This window comes from Botryllus schlosseri, chromosome 13, assembly GCF_051294905.1.
Source record: "Botryllus schlosseri isolate E-star chromosome 13, Bs_hap1, whole genome shotgun sequence".
In the NCBI taxonomy this organism is placed as follows: domain Eukaryota; kingdom Metazoa; phylum Chordata; class Ascidiacea; order Stolidobranchia; family Styelidae; genus Botryllus; species Botryllus schlosseri.
In genome coordinates, this window is record NC_137248.1 from 21,302,426 (window position 1) to 21,321,103 (window position 18,678).

The window sequence follows — 18,678 nt, forward strand, 5'->3', positions numbered from 1 at the left end:
AGCTGCATCTCACTGTGTTATCTATGACACAATGGCTTGCAAGAAAAAAGTTCAACTACCCCGTCAAGCACGACCGGGTTCGAACAATATGTAAATAGATCTCTTTATTGATGCTGTCGTTTAAATTTGAGGCGGGACCAGGCGGGACCAGCGAAAATGTCACCTTATTCAGGATATTGTTTGTTTGTTTTTGGTATTCATGGTGTTTGTCGACTATAGTCATATACACCAGGCCTGTCGACTATAGTCATATACACCAGGCCGATATTGTTCATTATTTTCCGTAACTGCCGACTTATGGCACGGTCCACCTCTAGGCTTTTTGTAAGACACCGCTTACGCGGATGAGGTGGCGAGGAGGAGCCTAGGTAAACCTCCAACACTTAGGTATCGGAATTATGAAGTCGACCTCGGTCGGACTCGAAACCGCACCCATTGGTGATGCAGCCGCGGATTATACCACTGCGCTGTCTCGCCACTTATTCAGGCTATGGATTTTGTTAAAGTCGCCAAGAGTGAGTTTCTCTGCAACGCCTTCGGTCAAGTTTGCAGACCTAGGGGATTCGGGGTGTGGTAGTTGACTTGTTTTAGGGAGAGTCGGTTATAGCTATGCTGTGTGACTTTTTGGGGAAAATTATTCCCGCATTGCGTAATTTTCTTGCTATGTGCCGGTACAAATGTATATTTTGGCGGTTTCGCCAGACCCGCCATTAAATGGAAAGAAAGTCACAAATTTGACAGCTCTGCAGGAACTAGGTTATACAATGGAACCTTTCGAGTATCTCATACCCTATTTTTTCAATAAAAATTATAAATGCAACTTATTACTGCAACTTTTGTTAAAAATAAATGCAACGTAGTGCAACAAAAACTTGCCCTAGTGATTACTTCTCATCAGCAAGTGTACTATACATGCATATAATTTACATATTACAGGCTAGGAGGGTGGCGAAACCGGGACTTTGGAGCAAACGTTAACGTTCGATTGCTCCAGCTCCATTGAATACCTAAGTAAAAAATAGCAATGGGTCAGTCAGTAGTCATAATCATCGGTTGCAGTTATGAATATGCGACATCTCTGCTGCCAAATCCCCAGCATCGGCGTGTTGCGTTCGTTGGCGCGTTCTCCTAGGTCCGCGCAGTCCGTGGAAGTCTGTCGTCGCAAAACTATTTTATTAAAGCACTAAAATTCAATGCGATACTTGCAGCACGGTGCATAAAATTGACTTGGTAAAAACAGCTCACATACTACAAGCGAGGGCAATCATTTAGCAATCAGATGTGCACCGGAGTGGTACGTTGCATTAGAAAAGGTGACCCAAAGATGCAACAATTTTCAATTTTGTGAATTATTTCATATATTAGTAGAATAGCATCCGATGGAATTCATTGGACTGCCGGGTCAGACCAAAGACTCGAAACTGGTATCTGCGGCTATCCCGCTAGGCGCTCAGCATCCACTGGTAGCATGGAGGATAAAATATGGTGATGCAGACTAAATAGATGACATTACTTAACGGTCGTGTCGCATCTCCATCGTCAAAGCATCTCAATGAAGCAGGTCAAATTAAAGTTGATCTCTCTCTCTCTCTCACACACACACACACGCCAAACGCGAACGTGAAACTCACGCACCATTTCTAAATGAAATGCAATAGGTGAAATGCTGCTTATGGGGACATTTTGTCTGTGGAAGACTTTGCACGTGATCACATATGAAATATTTAGGAAGAAACCAGCGTCAATTGAACAGATCTTAGCAATGACGTAGCGAATAAATAGTCACAAACCACAAGCGCATATATTACACATCCGCATCCGGACCGGCGGTTGAGAACCACTGTGCTATATAACATGTTTAAAACTACTCGAGTTGGGTCGTGGATCCGATTCAGTCCGTTTATTCGCTTGCAGGCAAAACCTGTGAAATGATGCCAAAATGCTACCTCTAACCAGTGTTGGGATGACTCGAGTCAGACTGGAGTCACCTTTTTCGTATGACTTGACTTGACTCGAGTCACTTTGTTAAGATGACTTGACTTGACTTGACTCGGCGTATCAGAAATGCGGATTGACTCGTGACTCGGAGCAAACTTGACGAGTCAATTTCAAGTCATCAAGTAATCGGTGTCGATAAAAATCCCTGTATCTTGCATATGTTTGGATTGTTCACAAAACGCTGGTGTAACCCTTGAAAGCGACCAATCATCCAATGATCGAGCGTTTCAATGAGCCTCGATTGTTCTCTCATAAATAAATTGATCGCAAACGAAGTTATCGAAGCTTACAGTTATGTTGTCGTAAACTCTAGTACAGGGGTTCTCAACCCGCGGCCCGCAGACGATTATTTTGCGGCCCGCGACATCTTCCATTATGAACGCAATTGCTACTCTGGCACGGTACTATTATGAAATACCGATATGTCATATTTGTCGAAGAACAGTTGTTGTAACGACGCGTAGAAGCATTAAAATGATACTACGGTATAGTTTCTTCTGGAGTTATACATATCGCGTGCATGATCTTAGAGAAAACGTTGCTAGCTAGGTGTCAAGCCCACCAATGCATATTTCGAGGTATTGTCTAAATTGCCGACGACGTTACAGACGCATTGTTCAAAATTGCTTGGAATATCGCTAAACCCAAGAATCTGCTAGAGAAGGTGTGACTTCAATAAAACTTTAACGTACTGTGTGAATACTCGCTGTATCTGGAACTTAGCAGCAACGCCAACATCACCTGATAAATTCTGAAGCTACAGTTGTCTGATTCAACCGTCACCAGAAGAGTAGAAGAAGTGTCAGTCGATATTTTTATCGCATGTTCTGAAACACGCTGCCACGTGGACTACTTTAGCGTAACATTGGACGAATTCACCGACCTCACACACATTGCATAGCTAATTATCCAGGAGCGTTTTATCAGACTGGACATATTTGCAGAGGAAATGTTGACCGGGCAAACGTGGGGAGGAGACAAGTGAAAAACATCGACTTGTCAAAGCTGACTTCTGTAACTATTGGTGCAGGTCTCCAGCCATGGAAGGAAAGGAGAAGGGTTTATTGGTTTGATCCGAAATGACCCCGAACGCCTTACTTCTTTTCATATTACTGAGAGCTTAACGTGATAATGGCCTCTGTAACAGCACCTGCAAACTTACGAACGCTGTTCATTAATGCTTTAGAATGCATAAAATGTACCAAATGCCCGTATAAGACTGGTAAATAGGCTACAGTAGCCCACAAATACATGGTGATAATGTTCTGCGGCCCGCAGCGTCTTTTACTGTTAAAATGCGGCCCGTTATACGAGGGAAGTTGAGAACCCCTGCTCTAGTAGTAAAGTAATAAAATAAAAAAAATGTCTACCTCTTGTTTTATTGAAATTGAATTCGAATATAGTGTATATTGTCCTCACCCATTAGCGCAAGCTCGAATTCTATCATATCTATTTGTAAATGAGTAATGTATTGCATCTTATCAAATCGTTTCTCTATTCCTATTTTGGCTGGTAACTATATAAACTAAGGCTATGCAATTACTTATGTAGCTTAACAGTTCTACGTGTATGTGAGCGACACATCGCCATCTTGCCGATATATTTCACTCTATATTCGTTCATTGGTTCGGAATCAATGATCACTCAATCTGCATTTCAGACAGCAAGCAAATTGCAATGACGCAATGATGCCTCATACTTCGAAAAGGCAACTTGACTTAAAATGTGACTTGACTCGTGACTTGACTTGACTTGACTCGACTTGACTCGAGTCACCGCCAAAAATCGAGTGATTCGACTTGACTCGAGTCACCTTTTGAAAATCGATTGACTTGACTTGACTCGAGTCAAAATGTGCAATGACTCGGAATGACTCGTGACTCGAAGGTAGTGACTTGATCCCAACACTGCCTCTAACTAAATTAATACTTCTGTTTTTGTTGGAATTAGTAGGCTACAGCATTTCCATGCTGATGTTTACATTATAAAATATAAATACGTACATATGTATAGCCTACTTTATATCAGTGGTTCTTAACCTTTAATAACCTGCGGAACACTTAAGCTAATCAGAAAGTCTTCACGAAACCCCAAATTTTCGCTCAGTCGTGAATACAAAAATCAATCACAATCAGTGACGTGCGGTCATGAGAAGCAGGTGAGGAAGTGCCTCATCTGTTGTCAGCATGAGTAAAGGAGAATTGTGAAAATCTTTAATGATTAATGATTTTTTACGTCGATGTTCATTAGGGTTGTCCATAATTTGGAAAATCTCACAAATCCTGCGTATCCATGTCTCTTGTATAGATTATTGATAAAAAAACGTCGATGAGCCTGCAATAAGTTCACAGGAAAGTCGTTAAGATTTGTCTAAATGCGTTTGAAAGTGGCTGCTACAGAGTGGGCGTACCAGCGACCATAGAACGGCGAGAAGACTAGTAATCATGAAATCACGGCGCTTGATTGGGTAAGCGGCTATGCCTGAATGATTACGACAGTGGCGGCTTGCTGATCAGCTGTTCGAGGAGTCTGCTAACGGCGGTGAATCTGTAAGCGCATTGTAGGTTGGTCCGCAGATGATGATTTGAGATTGATTCGGGATATGTTTAGTAACATATTACATAACGAACAAACGAGAGCTGCTTCACAAAAACGTTTGAAACATGACTGGCTTATTGTGAGGGTAACCGTTGTAGTCTGCGTACCTTGCTTTCATCGAGGGAAAGCACTAAAACACACAAAGAAACATTGCAATGGCACTTGTGCAATTAGCGTACGAATTTCTAGTTTCAGAAGGGATGTACCATCAATCATCATTGATTACTAAAATAAATCTTAACAGTGATAATACTTTGTCTGATCTCATTAGGCTCTGGTCGTGGTATATAATTTAAGTTTTGAATGCTCTAAGGATGGACTGAATCGTCCGTTTATGCGTGGCACCTGTCCGATTTCTACAGCATAATGAATCCACCCGTAAGTGCTGTCAGAGTCCTCAATCATACCACAGAAAGAGATCTAAAAGTATGCACAGACTATGCTGGTAGGGTCAGAAAAACTACAGTTTGCTTGTAGAGCTTAGCCTGTCCCAAATGAATCACAGATCATCACTGGCTGCATCCAGACTTGTACAAACTACTGAATTTTCAAAAAGCGTAACTAGAACTATAACTAGAACTACTCAATTTTTAAGACTCGCAACTATAACTATAACTAGAACTACCCAATTTTCAAATTCTGCAACTAGAACTAGAACTAGAACTACTCAATTTTCAAAACTCGCAACTAGAACTATAACTAGAACTAACGAAATTTAAATACCGGCAACTAACTAACTAAAACACAACTAACTAAATTTAATTCTCAATCAACTCATTCATTTTTAATTTATTCGAATTCGGCGTTCCAGCCTTCCACATGAACGTCGGTACAACGAAATAACTGAAAAATCAGACAGACAGAACTATTCTGTAATCAGTACAGGATAAACTAAACCATTTTCTGCAGCGGTTGCTGATTGCAGCGAATCAACGTGAGTCGCGAAAATGTTTTTTCGTTGAATTTCGCCCTCTTTCGGGAATACAAAATCCCAGCATGCGAAAAAGCCGTTTCACTAGGCGCAGATGTCGCAGTCATCCCAAGAAAATCTTTCGCCTAGTTCCGTAATTCTGGCAAGTCGGTCATATTCCGCCAACAGTTTAGCACATTCTGACCCAGGGGTAGTCGCTGTTCCCTGGCATACTTCTTCACCTCAGACGGGCCGGATTTAACTTCAAGCGGACGACACTGACTTAGAGGTAGAAAGTTGAAGAGTGAGAGTCTCGGTTTCTTGTGCGTTGGAGAGCCAGGAGGAGACGACCCAGGCAATTTCTGCAATTTCCTTTGTAAAGATACCTTGGGCGAATCCAGATCGTCTTCTCTTTGTGCCTGGGCAAGCGTGGTCGGTATCATCATCACGAGTCAAATCTCGTAAGTTAAACAGACGCGACAGCTTAGTTCCGAGATAATACTCGCCAGCACACAGCAGTAGATCACTAGTTCACATTCCAATTAGTAAACAACCTCAGCGGGAGATCGCGTGCGTTGCGCACTGTCGATTGTTGTAAATGTGCCGAGTTATCAGTGAACTCGGCATAATCAATGTATTAACTATGATTCAGCAATGAGCATTTGATCCTTTGTCATGATCACATTAGTAACCATAAGTAACCTCACTTGTCACGCGAGGAGAGTTCTCATCGCGCAGGGCAGGACACACGAGTGTTGTTTTCTAGTTGTTCGGCAACTAATGTTTTTTGAAATGCGCAACTAAAACTAGAACTAGAACTACCGAATTTTCAAAATCTGCAACTACAACTAGAACTAGAACTACAGAATTTTCAAAATCCGCAACTACAACTAGAACTAGAACTACGCAATTTTCAAAATCCGCAACTACAACTAGAACTAGAACTACTCAAAAAACTGTTAGTTAGTTGACCGTCAACTAACTAAATGTTTAGTTTGTACAAGTCTGGCTGCATCACGACTGATGTTTGAATCAAACCAGACATTGATATATAAATGGATTTAATCGTTGCGATAGTTACACTTCTTCGTAGTTCCAATGTAAGCTACCTGGTCGGTCCACATATCATCTGATAAGCATACAGGATTATCCCCCGCAGCATCCATCTCACATGCTGTGCTGCACCAGTTTGGCGATGGCTAATACTTTACCTGCACCCAGAAAAGCAGGAGGACTCGGCGTAATCACAAGCATATCAGACTAGATGTTTCTCGGACTTATACTTAGTTCTACAAGTTCACAGTCATTCTCTGTTACACCTCTGCCATGTCTGCAATAGGCTATTGCTGCTATAAACCTATCGTAACCGACTTTTTAACCAAAACATTAAATCACCAGGTGTCACATATTATTGTTAAATCACCAACCTACAATGCTCCTACAGAATCATAGCCGTTAGCAAACTACTTTAGAGTAGAAGCACGTAATCAGAAAGTTGCTGCGGTCGTGATCATTCAAGCATAACTGATTAACCAATCATGAGCCGTGATTTCGTGATTACTAGTCTTCTCGCCGTTCTATGGTCGCTGGCACGCCCACTCCACAGCAGCTACTTTCAAACGCATTTAGACAAATCTTAACGACTTTCCTGAGAGCTTATTGCAGGCTCATTGACGTTTTTTTATCAATAATCTATTCTATAGAATGAGAAATGGATACGCAGCATTTGTGAGATTTTCCAAATTATGGACAACCCTAATGTTCATGAATAACTAAATTTGAACATTTTTTCATCCAACATCACCAATTTTCATATTCATTGTTCAAACATGCAGCGCAAAAGGAGAGGTGAGGCACAGGTGATGAACAGGAGAGGCACGACTCGCTTGCGCAAATTCAATTCATCATACACAGCTTAGAATTTATAATAACTGGTATCAATCAAATCGTCACACTGATTTTGGAAATCCGAATAATTGCAATCTCAGAATACCAGAACCTCTTCAAAATTGCCAAGGAATGTGAAATTCGGCATTATTGGCTGTTAGCTGTTACGCACCTACCTTTAATTGTGGTAAGCCTATGTAATAGCTACTTACATGGCATGCGCTGTTATTGCTGTTTCTGGCATTTATGTTTTCCGACTGCAATGGACATTTACACCAGGCCGATATCTTACGTTATCGTGATTCCATATCTCGTGACTTGTAGCACCGTCCACTTCTTGGTTTTGTAAGACACCGCTTACGCGGATCAGATGGCGAGGATGAGTCCAGATAGTTTGTATGTGAATATGACTAATATGATAAGAAACAGGTCGCCAACTCAATCCGGTAATCTTTTGGGTTTTATATGTTTTCGAACCTTATTCTAACTAAGATAATCTACATCTCCAATCATGCATCTAACCCTGATTTCCACAGTCTGGATGATGTTCTCAACGATTTTACTTGTGATGTTAGTGAGTGACATAGTAAGTTTTGCCCATACGGTGTCCACATCAATCTTGAAAAATAAGGGGACTGTACGAGCATATTACAAGAGAACATATAACACCGAAATTATAACCTTAAATAAGCTTTCACCATATTCGTTGAGCAATCTGTATTAAATAGATTAAAGTATCTGGATATTTCACTAAATGTAAGTTTACCATGCCTCATCCTTTAGGAGATTGTTCTCCTTTTTGACAATTTGTTCTCTTTACCTAAAATGACCACGAAACACACGAAATTCTGGCAGAAAAGATAGACGACGGGTTACGCGGGAGTGAAATTTGATATATGACATTTTTTAGTCAAAACAACAATACTAAAATTTCATGATGTGATTTAAGTGTCCTCCTTTCCCCATTCCAAAATATGGTAACCTTATGGAAGGAAAAAGGACAATATGTATGTATATTGAGTATATATAGAATGTGGAATTGCGCATCGGGTAACAAGGTGTAGAAAAATGCTCTCGGCTACCTGCTTTCTCTTGCTAGTGTTATTCAGATATTTGTGTATGTTTATCGGGCACCTAACGAATGTGTGTGTGGGAGGGGCGAGGGTATAGTCAGTGCCTCACCAGCTGTCAACTTACCGCACGTCACTGATCACAATTGTAATCTTTTCATGGTCATTCAACTCAACGAATACTTACAATATTCAACGTCCTGCCTACTACATATTAGAACCTCATACCTTACGATATCACAAATCGACTGAACCATTGTTGCTTCGCGATGTAGGAAATGCGATGACACACAACTAATGTCATGCGAAACAACTATATTTGCCTTGCAGTATACCAACATTTATAAAGCAATACAAAACACTCAAGAACACTTGTATTGCCGCCGCCGACCATAACAATTAGCTTAATATTGTTTTGTGAGTATTATAGCGTGCTCTGTCGTGGGCGCGCGTTCTTCTTGGTCAGCGGCTTGATAAGTCGAAGTAGACAAGTCAGCATTGCTCTTTCAATAAAACAACTAAAACATGACGATGCTCGTCCGGAGACTAACAGACGACTGGCTCGGACGGTGACTCAAAGGCGACTGGCTCGTAAAAGAGTACAACACAACAAGACGTAGCCTAGCAGTAACATAATCAGTGATCAGCGGAGATAATTACAGGTTAATCATGGAGCGGTACGCTACAAGGGCCCCTGGTTGGTAAAAGCTTTAGGATATAATATGGACACTACATCAGTCGGCGATTCAAGTATATACGAATGAAGGACACTACCAGCATGACAAGGTATTGATTACAGTTTAGGTTTCGAATACGAGTTCAATTCTAAATGTTTTAACGACTAATGAAAGTGAGATGGGCGTGGTGGTAAAGCTATAAACGACACAATTATTCGTTTAGCGATAATGATGCACTTTACAATGTGAAAGGCTCAAGAAACGATTTATAGAACATACAGGAGATGAAGGAGCCTGTTGCGAAAAAATACAACTGATGGCGGAAAAGTGAATAAGTAACACGCTAAATATCCATTTTAAATACTGGTGACAACACAAAATCATTCAAGTGATGTGGAGTACGAATAATACGGCCACTGGCCGACACAGAATTTGTTCGCGAAATATCAACTTGCGGTGGCGTCAATTCGTCGAGACGCTCGATGGGAAGTCTGCCAGGTATAAGCCTGTCGGTTGAGGCGTCATACGGACCCTTATTCGTTTGAATTGTGAAACATTTACGAGTGCGTTTTAAAACTTGATGTGGTCCAGAATAAGCCGGATCGAGTGATCTACGATGACCATCTATCCGCAAGAAAACGTGCATGCAATTATTCAAATCGTTTGGGACATAAGATTTTTGATTCGAATGAAACCTAGTCGGCATCTCACCCAAGGCTGAGAAAAAGCGCTTCAATTCACCGACGTAGTTGAACTCATTAACGTTATTACCACTGGAAGAGGGATTGACTAATTGACCGGGTAATCGAAGGGAAGTGTCATACACAAGCTCTGCTGGTGAATAACCGAGATCTTCCTTGACAGAACATCGCAGCCCTAAAACAATTGAGCCTAAATGATGATACCAATTATAAGGACTTTCTAATGCGCGGAGGGAGGCTTTCAAAGTTCTGTTATAGCGTTCGACAAGAGAATTTTGCTCCGGCTTATACGCCAAAGTTGTGATATGAAAAATACCCAGGAATTGCATATACCGAGTCCATTCAAGCGAGGTAAACTGACTTCCTCGGTCGGTTATTACTTTATGGGGTGAGCCGAAATTCGACACCCAGCCAAAACTAAACGCATCAATAACAGTTTGGGCACGAATGTCCATCATGGGAACACATACAGGCCAGCGAGTATAGCGATCAACACACATCAAAATATACGAGTAGCCACAACTATTCGGGAGTGACAAAATGTCCACGTTAACCGTATGAAAGCGTTCGGAAGGGACGGGAAGATTGCTAATTGCAGTTCGAGTATGCCTATGAATCTTCGATCGTTGACACTGCTGACAATGACGGACGAAATCGTTCACATGCCGTTTTATGCCGGGCCATACATATCGTTCAGCCATTAGTTTAGTGGTCGCGCGTATACCGGGGTGCGAAATATCATGCACACTGTGCATTACAGTCTCTCGAAGCGACGCAGGAACGCAGGGACGTTCCCTACCGGGTAACGACTTGTCGAAGACGATAGGATCGTTCAACTCTTCGAAATGTACTCCCGCGAGATGCAAGGAATGGTCACCGGCGTTAGCGAGGAGTTCTTTGAGCTCATCATCTTTCTGGGCTTCTAGTAATGCTTCCGCTGTGATGGGAACAGTGTTCGGAAAAATCGCGTTCACCTTCAGTCTGGAGAGAGTATCCGCAGCCGTGTTCAGATTCCCTTTGATGTGTCTGACGTCGTCGGTATATTCCGAGATGAATTCCAATTGTCTTGCTAAGGCCGTCATTATCGGTAATCAGTTGAAATTTCCTACCCTTTAGCTGGACATGAAAATGCTTTATTGCTGAATAGGCCGCTAAAAGCTCGCGATCAAATGCGGAGTACTTGCGCTGTGTCGGATTCAAGGTTTTCGAGAAGAATGCTAAGGGGGACCACGAATCATCACATTTCTGTTGCAAAACAGCTCCAATTCCGACTTGACTAGCGTCTACCACGAGTGACAGTTCAGCATCCTGAATCGAGTGGGATAATATGACATTATCGGACAGTTCGGTCTTGATGCGTTCGAAAGCTGTGTTAGCACTACCTGTCCATTTGACACGACCACGCTTATTCGATGCTGCATTGGCCACGTCATACAGTGGCTTCAAAATCTCGGCACAGTTTTTGACAAAACGGTGGTAATTGCAGACTAGTCCAAGGAATGAACGTAGTTGTTTTACATTTTCGGGACGAGGATAGTTAGAGATTACTTCAACCTTGGATGGCAAGGGACTAATTCCCCTTGCATTAACAAGGTGACCTAAAAATTCGATTTCTTCCTTACCGAAACTGCACTTATCAACATTTATGACCAGTCCGAACTTACGAAACCTTGAAAACAATTTCGTCAATGTTGCCATGTGCTCTTCTTCAGTACGAGTCGCAATTAAAATGTCGTCTAAAAACACAAATATATTGTCCAGTCCTTCGGTTACTTCAGATATAAAACGGCTAAAAGTACTACAAGCGTTGGTCAAGCCGAACATCATCGTCGTTGGTTGGAATAGTCCTTCGGGACAAATAAAAGCAACCTTCTCTTGATTGTCCGGATGAGGAGGGATTTGATGGTACGCCTTCGCTAAGTCAACTTTGCTAAAAACATTACAGTTCGACAGTTCATTGGTAAAATCACGCAAAAATGGGACAGGCCAGCGATCCTTGACCGTCTGATTTTAATTTCCTATAGTCGACACAGATTCTAATATCATCTATCCCCTTTGTTACGACAGAGGCGAAAGGCGATTTTGAGCGAATGATTACACCGGACTTCAACATCTCTTGCAATCGATTCTTCACCTTCTGTTTCAAATGGGGTGGCAATGGGCGACAGCGAGATCGAGTGGGACACCCGTTAGTAATAATTCGATGTACAGTACCGTGATTAGCTCGTACTGCTGCATTGCGTGGAATGGTAATGTCGTTGAATCTCGACAAAAGATCCACATATGGTGCATTATGATCAGGCGCTATAAAGTTCAACCCGCGAACTACTGGATTACACTTCCAGCCCGGAATGAAACCTCCTGAAACAGTATCAATCAGACAATTGCTCCTCAAATCAACGACGAGAGAAAATCGCTCAATAAAATCAGCCCCCAATATGGCAATGTGTGTATCGGCAATATAGAATCGAAATCCATACTTGTGTCTATCGGAGAGCTCGATCCGTAAATATCTCGTTCTAAACGTCGCAATTTTTGATCCATTTGTAGCGTACAGATTTGGTCCTGGTTTATTCTTGAAAACGTTACTTGAAGTCGGTAGAACAGAAACGGATGCTCCTGTATCGACGAGGAAAATCTGCCCTGAAATCGAATCTCGTACATGCAATAAATGGTTTTGACATTCGAAGTTGGCATTCACTGTTGAAAACTGTTGCGATCCCTCACGAGGCCTCCGTCTAAAAAAGGGCGATTTGAAGAGTAGGAACAGGGTGGACGGCAGTTTCGAGCTCGATCACCGAATTTATCATGATAAAAGCACAACTGATTCGTACCACGCAGATGAGAAAATCGAGTTACCTCACGTGTCTCTGAACGGTTTGACAGCGTTGGAAAAGCTGCTCGATCGTCTCTAAATGGTTCAGGACGGGGAGCGGAACTACGATTGAAATCACGTGATCGTAGTCCGTCAGATACAGATACTTGTCGTGTCGAAGGTATCGCTTTCAATTCCCTGACCTCTCGCGCTATCGATTGAACAGTTCGTTGCAATTCATCTAATTGATTTGTGGGAGGATAACTGTAATGATTGGGAACCACAGGTGGAGACGCACGAGTGTATATACTATCAGCTCGTCGGGCAAGCTGTTCCACGGTATCGTCTACATGTGACGACAATATCCCAGCAATATGATCTGGCAAATGGTGAAGGAACGTTTCCTTTAAGTAACAGTCGGAACCTGGTGTGTTTGATGGAGCCCCCATTGCATTTCGCAATTTTCTCAGAAGTTCAGAGGGTTTTAAATCCCTACAGCGATCACTATAAAGCTCCTTAACACGGTCTCGCAAAGGAGCATCAGAAGATCACGCAATACTTCGTAGCAGTCGTCGTCTTCTGGGGCAGGTAACTTCAATCGAATCGATTCGAGCTGGTTGCCGTCTAAACATCTCAGAACGTGAAAATACTTCGCCGCAGAGTCGGTAACACCATACCTGGAAAATCCGGCTTCCACCGAAACAAACCACGACTCTGGCGAATGGGACCAGAAATTGACCACCGGTGGCGGCATCCTCGGCGTACCATTGAAATTCGCTGAGCTCGCAATATCGTCTATCGATTGTTGTTGTCGTCGTCGTCGAGAAGACATTTCAAATACAGCGGAGCAAAGGATGCGAGTCGGCTAGTGCACGTTGGGTTTGAGTCGGCTGGCGAATCACGTCAGCTAGGATGGCTAGCGAAATCACGTCGGCTAGGAAGGCCAGCGAAATCACGTCGGGGTCACCAAAATATAGCGTGCTCTGTCGTGGGCGCGCGTTCTTCTTGGTCCGCGGCTCGATAAGTCAAAGTAGACAAGTCAGCATTGCTCTTTTAATAAAACAACTAAAACATGACGATGCTCGTCCGGAGACTAACAGACGACTGGCTCGGACGGTGACTCAAAGGCGACTGGCTCGTAAAAGAGTACAACACAACAAGACGTAGCCTAGCAGTAACATAATCAGTGATCAGCGGGGATAATTACAGGTTAATCATGGAGCGGTACGCTACAGTATCTTACAATCTTGCAACAAATTAATCAATTAGCTCGTGTTGTTGATGAAGTTTATCAGCTTGTTGTGCAATCAATACTTCTCTGGATCAAGAGCTTCTTGGAGGTACAGAGCTTCAATATGCAATTAAATAGTATATTGATGTTGAAATGAACCCGAATATTTTCTGCTGGCACTCGTCAGGGGTAATCGTCAGCAACTATCTCTGGAACAGGATGAAGTGAAAAAATTATTTCTTGGGTATGTTATTAAACTATGACAGAATTGGATGTAAAGAAGATCTAGTCAACCTTTTTGAGCACAATAACCACTTTTTTGCAAAATAAATCTCATGCGCACAAAACAACCGAAAATTGTTATACAAAAATATTTTGTTCATATGTGCAACAAACCAGTCAACAAAAGCGTGTATATTCAATGTTGAACCAGGCGAAGACAGGGCAGGAGAGAAGTGAACGCACCCGTATTAACATTACAGTAAGGCGGCACCTTTTGATGTACGAAAACTGATCGTTCTCCAATTCATAAGATCGATTGTTCTTCTTTCCATCGTCAGCCGCACAAATTGGTTTCAGCGTTGTTAATCATTTAAATTGCGCAACAAAATGAGGAAAAATTTAATTTAGCAGAACATCCCGAGGTCCGGAAGGCATTTTCCGAGGCTCTATGAAACCTCTAAATTTTCTAACTGTTTGATAACCAAATTTGTATTTCTTTAAATTACGGAAATCACAAGACACTTTCATTCATAGCTGCTAAAACTATATGACTCACAGTCACATAATCGACGTCTTGTTGTGGTTCGTTGAAATAGTAAGGTAAATCAGGGTGACCTCGTAATATTTGCATAAACCCATTTCATCCTGTGATATATCCACTATTCGGGAATAACTTCAAGGTCAGCTGCTATATAGAAATGACTAGGCCGGACGTTCTATGTTCATTGCATATGTTTATCAACTTTGATGCAAAATATCTTGCGATCATACCCAAATGTGTCATCGGAAGCGTGACGTGTCAATATTACATTTGCCACCGCCTATATTTGCGGAAATGGATTTTCGGATCCGGATTATCAAGACACGACCACGTATCGTTTTGAAATAATAAACGTCCACCCAATTTCTGCCTAAATAGTATGATTGTGTTTTCAAGAGAAGTTTGTTGCTGTCTGTTTGTCACCAGCCTACAGCTAATATTTGCACGAGGCGGATGAAGGTTGCTCTATAGTTGTGCTAAATTTGAACTACGACTTTTGGGGTATCTGAGGTCCGTGACGATACAAAAGGGGTCCGCGAATACAGAATGGACGACAACCACTGCTCTAAGCCCTATGTCAGGTCACCAACCTTTTTGCAAACAAGAGCTACTTCTTGTGTACTGATTGAAGCGACGGGCTACCGTTTACTCCCACCGTTTACCCGTACCAGATTGAATTTCCGCTTTGATATTCATAGTACTGGGCAGGAAGCACATTGCGGTAAGAGAGTCTTTCAAATCAAAACATCTCGTTTCAACTAACTAGCCACCAAGATTTTTTAACAAATCATGACCTACTTCGCATCATGTTTGTATAAATTACAACAGTCAACTCCAATTTTAAAATAAATCATGTCACACTTTAGACTGGACGTCATCTAATCTGTTTCTGTATCAGTGAGTGGGAAGCCTTGCATTGCATGCTATCAACGGGTGCGCTGTGCTCTGGTAACTAACTCGACACTGCAACTCTGAGTGAGTATTCCATGAGCAAATTGTGCATAAGTGAGGCGTTTTCAGTGTTTGTTTTTGATGAAGTCCGTGTGCGCAAAGGCTAATTCACAACGATAAGTTGAACCAAACACGCTTGCAACCTCCATAGCTGCTGCGCATTAGGGCTGTTCAAAAATAACTTTTTTCCCGAATTCCAGTAATTCACTGATTAAATTGTCAGGTTACCCTAAAACACGCTGCACACCAAATTGGTACAATTCGAACAACTACCAACAACAAATCAGGAAAATGGCTAGATTTGAAAGGACAAACAATATAATAATAGTAGTAACGATAAATGTAAATGGACTAAATGAAGAAACCAAAAGGAGGTCAATTTTCAAATACCTTACTGGAGCAGACGTTGCGCTACGTTGCGCTACTACAAGAGACACACTCTTGATCTAAGAACAGAGGAACTCTGGAGTAAAGAATGGAAAGGTCAATCAGTATGAAATTCGGGAGACGCACGAACTGCGGGACTATTCCGCGTCTTTGACTCGATTGAAGCCGGTCACCGCACGACCTTGTCCGCACAGACCCACGACGGTGTGTTCTTTGCTACGCACTACGAGGGTCGGTGCACGCTGGCCGGGTTAGTCCGATCGGAATTCGAATGTCAGATTTTTGTCTTTGTTGACGTACAAATTGGTATGTCGTCAGCGGGCACCGTCACGATGTTGCCGTTGGCGGTCGAAAGACCGCCATACGACAACGTTGTTCCCGAAATGGAACCGACATCGGCATAGAGAAGTAATTTGCCGAGGCATTCGGCATCGAGAAGTAATTTGCCGCGGCATTCGGCACCAACTCCGGTGTCCGCTAACGCAGTGAAGAAGGAGCCTCTGTTGGCCGAGGCCAACATGGATGATGGAAGTGTTCAAGAGGAGCCAGCTGGAGTGAAGGAGGAACCTATGTTACCGCTGGCCACACCTGTCGTTGCACCGCCCGTTGCGGCAGTTATACGCATTGAGTCACATATTTGTCGTCAGAACGCCATGAAGTTCGACGGAGAAGCGATTAACTTCCGTCGTCTCCAAATCAGATTTGTAGTTGAGAATGTTACCGACGCAGACAGTATCGTCAGTATGTGGAAAGTTCAGTGAAGCATAGCTCCAAATTATACCCATGCGACAGTGAATTTTTCCATATTGAGTCACGTATTTCTCATGGGAAGATCGTCGAGTTCGGCGCAATAAATAACGATAGCGTAGAAGCATATCGTGTTGGATCGCGTAAACTACACGATGCGAGCAACCAGTAAGCTTGCCATAGCATATAGATCGATGATGATATAGATGTGGACGTAAGAATTGGAAACCGCAAAATGAAGACAACACTAATTTTACGAAATGGATTCTATGGGCGTGGCGTCGTAAGGTGTGACTACGAAACGGTTTACGGGCCTGGGCTGTCAGTCAATTTTAGGACTCGGCTGCTCAACCCAATTAACGAGAACGTTGAAGTGCCGCAGGGACAATCTGGTCAACGCACGACATTGTCATCTCACACCCCGGACGGTGTTTACTTTGCAACCCATTACGACGGTCGCTGCACGCTGGCTGGCTTGATAATCCGTCCCGAATTTCAATGCCAAATGTTGGTATTCGACGACGTTCAGATAGGGCTGTCGCCAGCGTGCACCGTCACAATGTTGCCGTTGGTGGTCGAAAGACCGCCATACGACAACGTTGTGACCCAAATGGAGCCGGCATCGGTATATCACAGTAACATACCGACGCAATCCGTATCTACAGCAACATCCAGAATGATATACCGATGCCTTCGGCACCAACTCCGGTGTCCGCTGGCACAGTCGTCAAAGAGGATCCTTTGATGGCCGATGCCGAGGAGAACGTGGCTAATTACAATGCTCAAGAGGAGTCATCTGCCGAGGTGAAAGAGGAAGCAATGGTACGGCCTACGCATGTCGTTGCACCGAATCCTACAGTTACACGTTCCCGTCCAAAAAGGATTATCAAAAAACCGAACAGACTTGATCTCTAATGCTTAATAATCCGATTTGAATTCTCTTTTTAAAATACTGCCTGTTTTTGCTTTTATTTTATTTACCATGTTTCTGCTATGAAAGACCCATTTGATTGGTGAAAGACTCGTGAGAGTTGATTTGTGATTTTAATTTCCAGTTTACTTTGCGCTTTCAAGTTTACGCCTTCAAGTTTTGTTGTTTTTATAGTTTGCTAGTTATTATTCTTAGTACCGCTTACCGCATTTCTGTACGATCGTGGTCTTTATTTGCATTTTCTTTATTTTTCAGATAATATTAAAATAGCATCAGTGTTCAGTATCCAGGGTTGTAATGACTCGAGTCACGATTTTTTTGTGACTCGACTTGGCTCGAGTCATTTTCTTGAAATGGGAAAATGACTCGACTCGACTCGAGTCCATATTTGGATTGACTCGACTTGTACTCGAGTCATTACGCATGACTCGACCCAAGTCAATGACTCGGCCTATTTTATATGACTTGAAGATGAATAAATTTGTGAATCGTAATGGCTAGTTCAACACATCTGACTAATTCTGCCGACATCGCTATTTGTCACCACTGCTTTCGTTGCACTCGTCCGATATCAGATATGCCATCGCTAAAACAACAGACAATGGCAAGTGGCAGTGGCAATGCATTGTTACGAAGCCAAAGTACCCTATCTCGTTTCTTCCGGCTGGACGCATGTCAGAGAGCAGAGTTTACGATCTCACTCAAGGAAAATATACATACACCCACTATCAATTGTGTCGTACCAATCCTGCTCTCACTCTACAACCATGCAAATAGGCACATCCTCACTGTCAATTACTTGCGCGCATTAGTTGAAGCATTGATAAATTCTCTTTTAAAGCGTTTTGCAGGAGTGTTTGAAAATGTGAACATGATCACAACTGATGAGTCTTTGGATAGGCCTATCGGTAATCCCGAACCGTTTGGTGAAACCATCTACCTCACAGCATGCGTGCTCGATCCGAAATTTGCCTTCCATTTGCTTATGGATCTAAATTGCTCAGAACAATCT

At 42.5% G+C, this 18,678-nt stretch overlaps 1 protein-coding gene across 1 annotated transcript in view; it reads left to right on the forward strand.

Annotated features, from left to right (window-relative positions):
- The window catches only part of LOC145454299 (uncharacterized), a 202,321-nt gene that overhangs the window by 127,428 nt on the left and 56,215 nt on the right, over positions 1-18,678 (forward strand). The gene's annotated exons all lie outside the window — the stretch shown is intronic.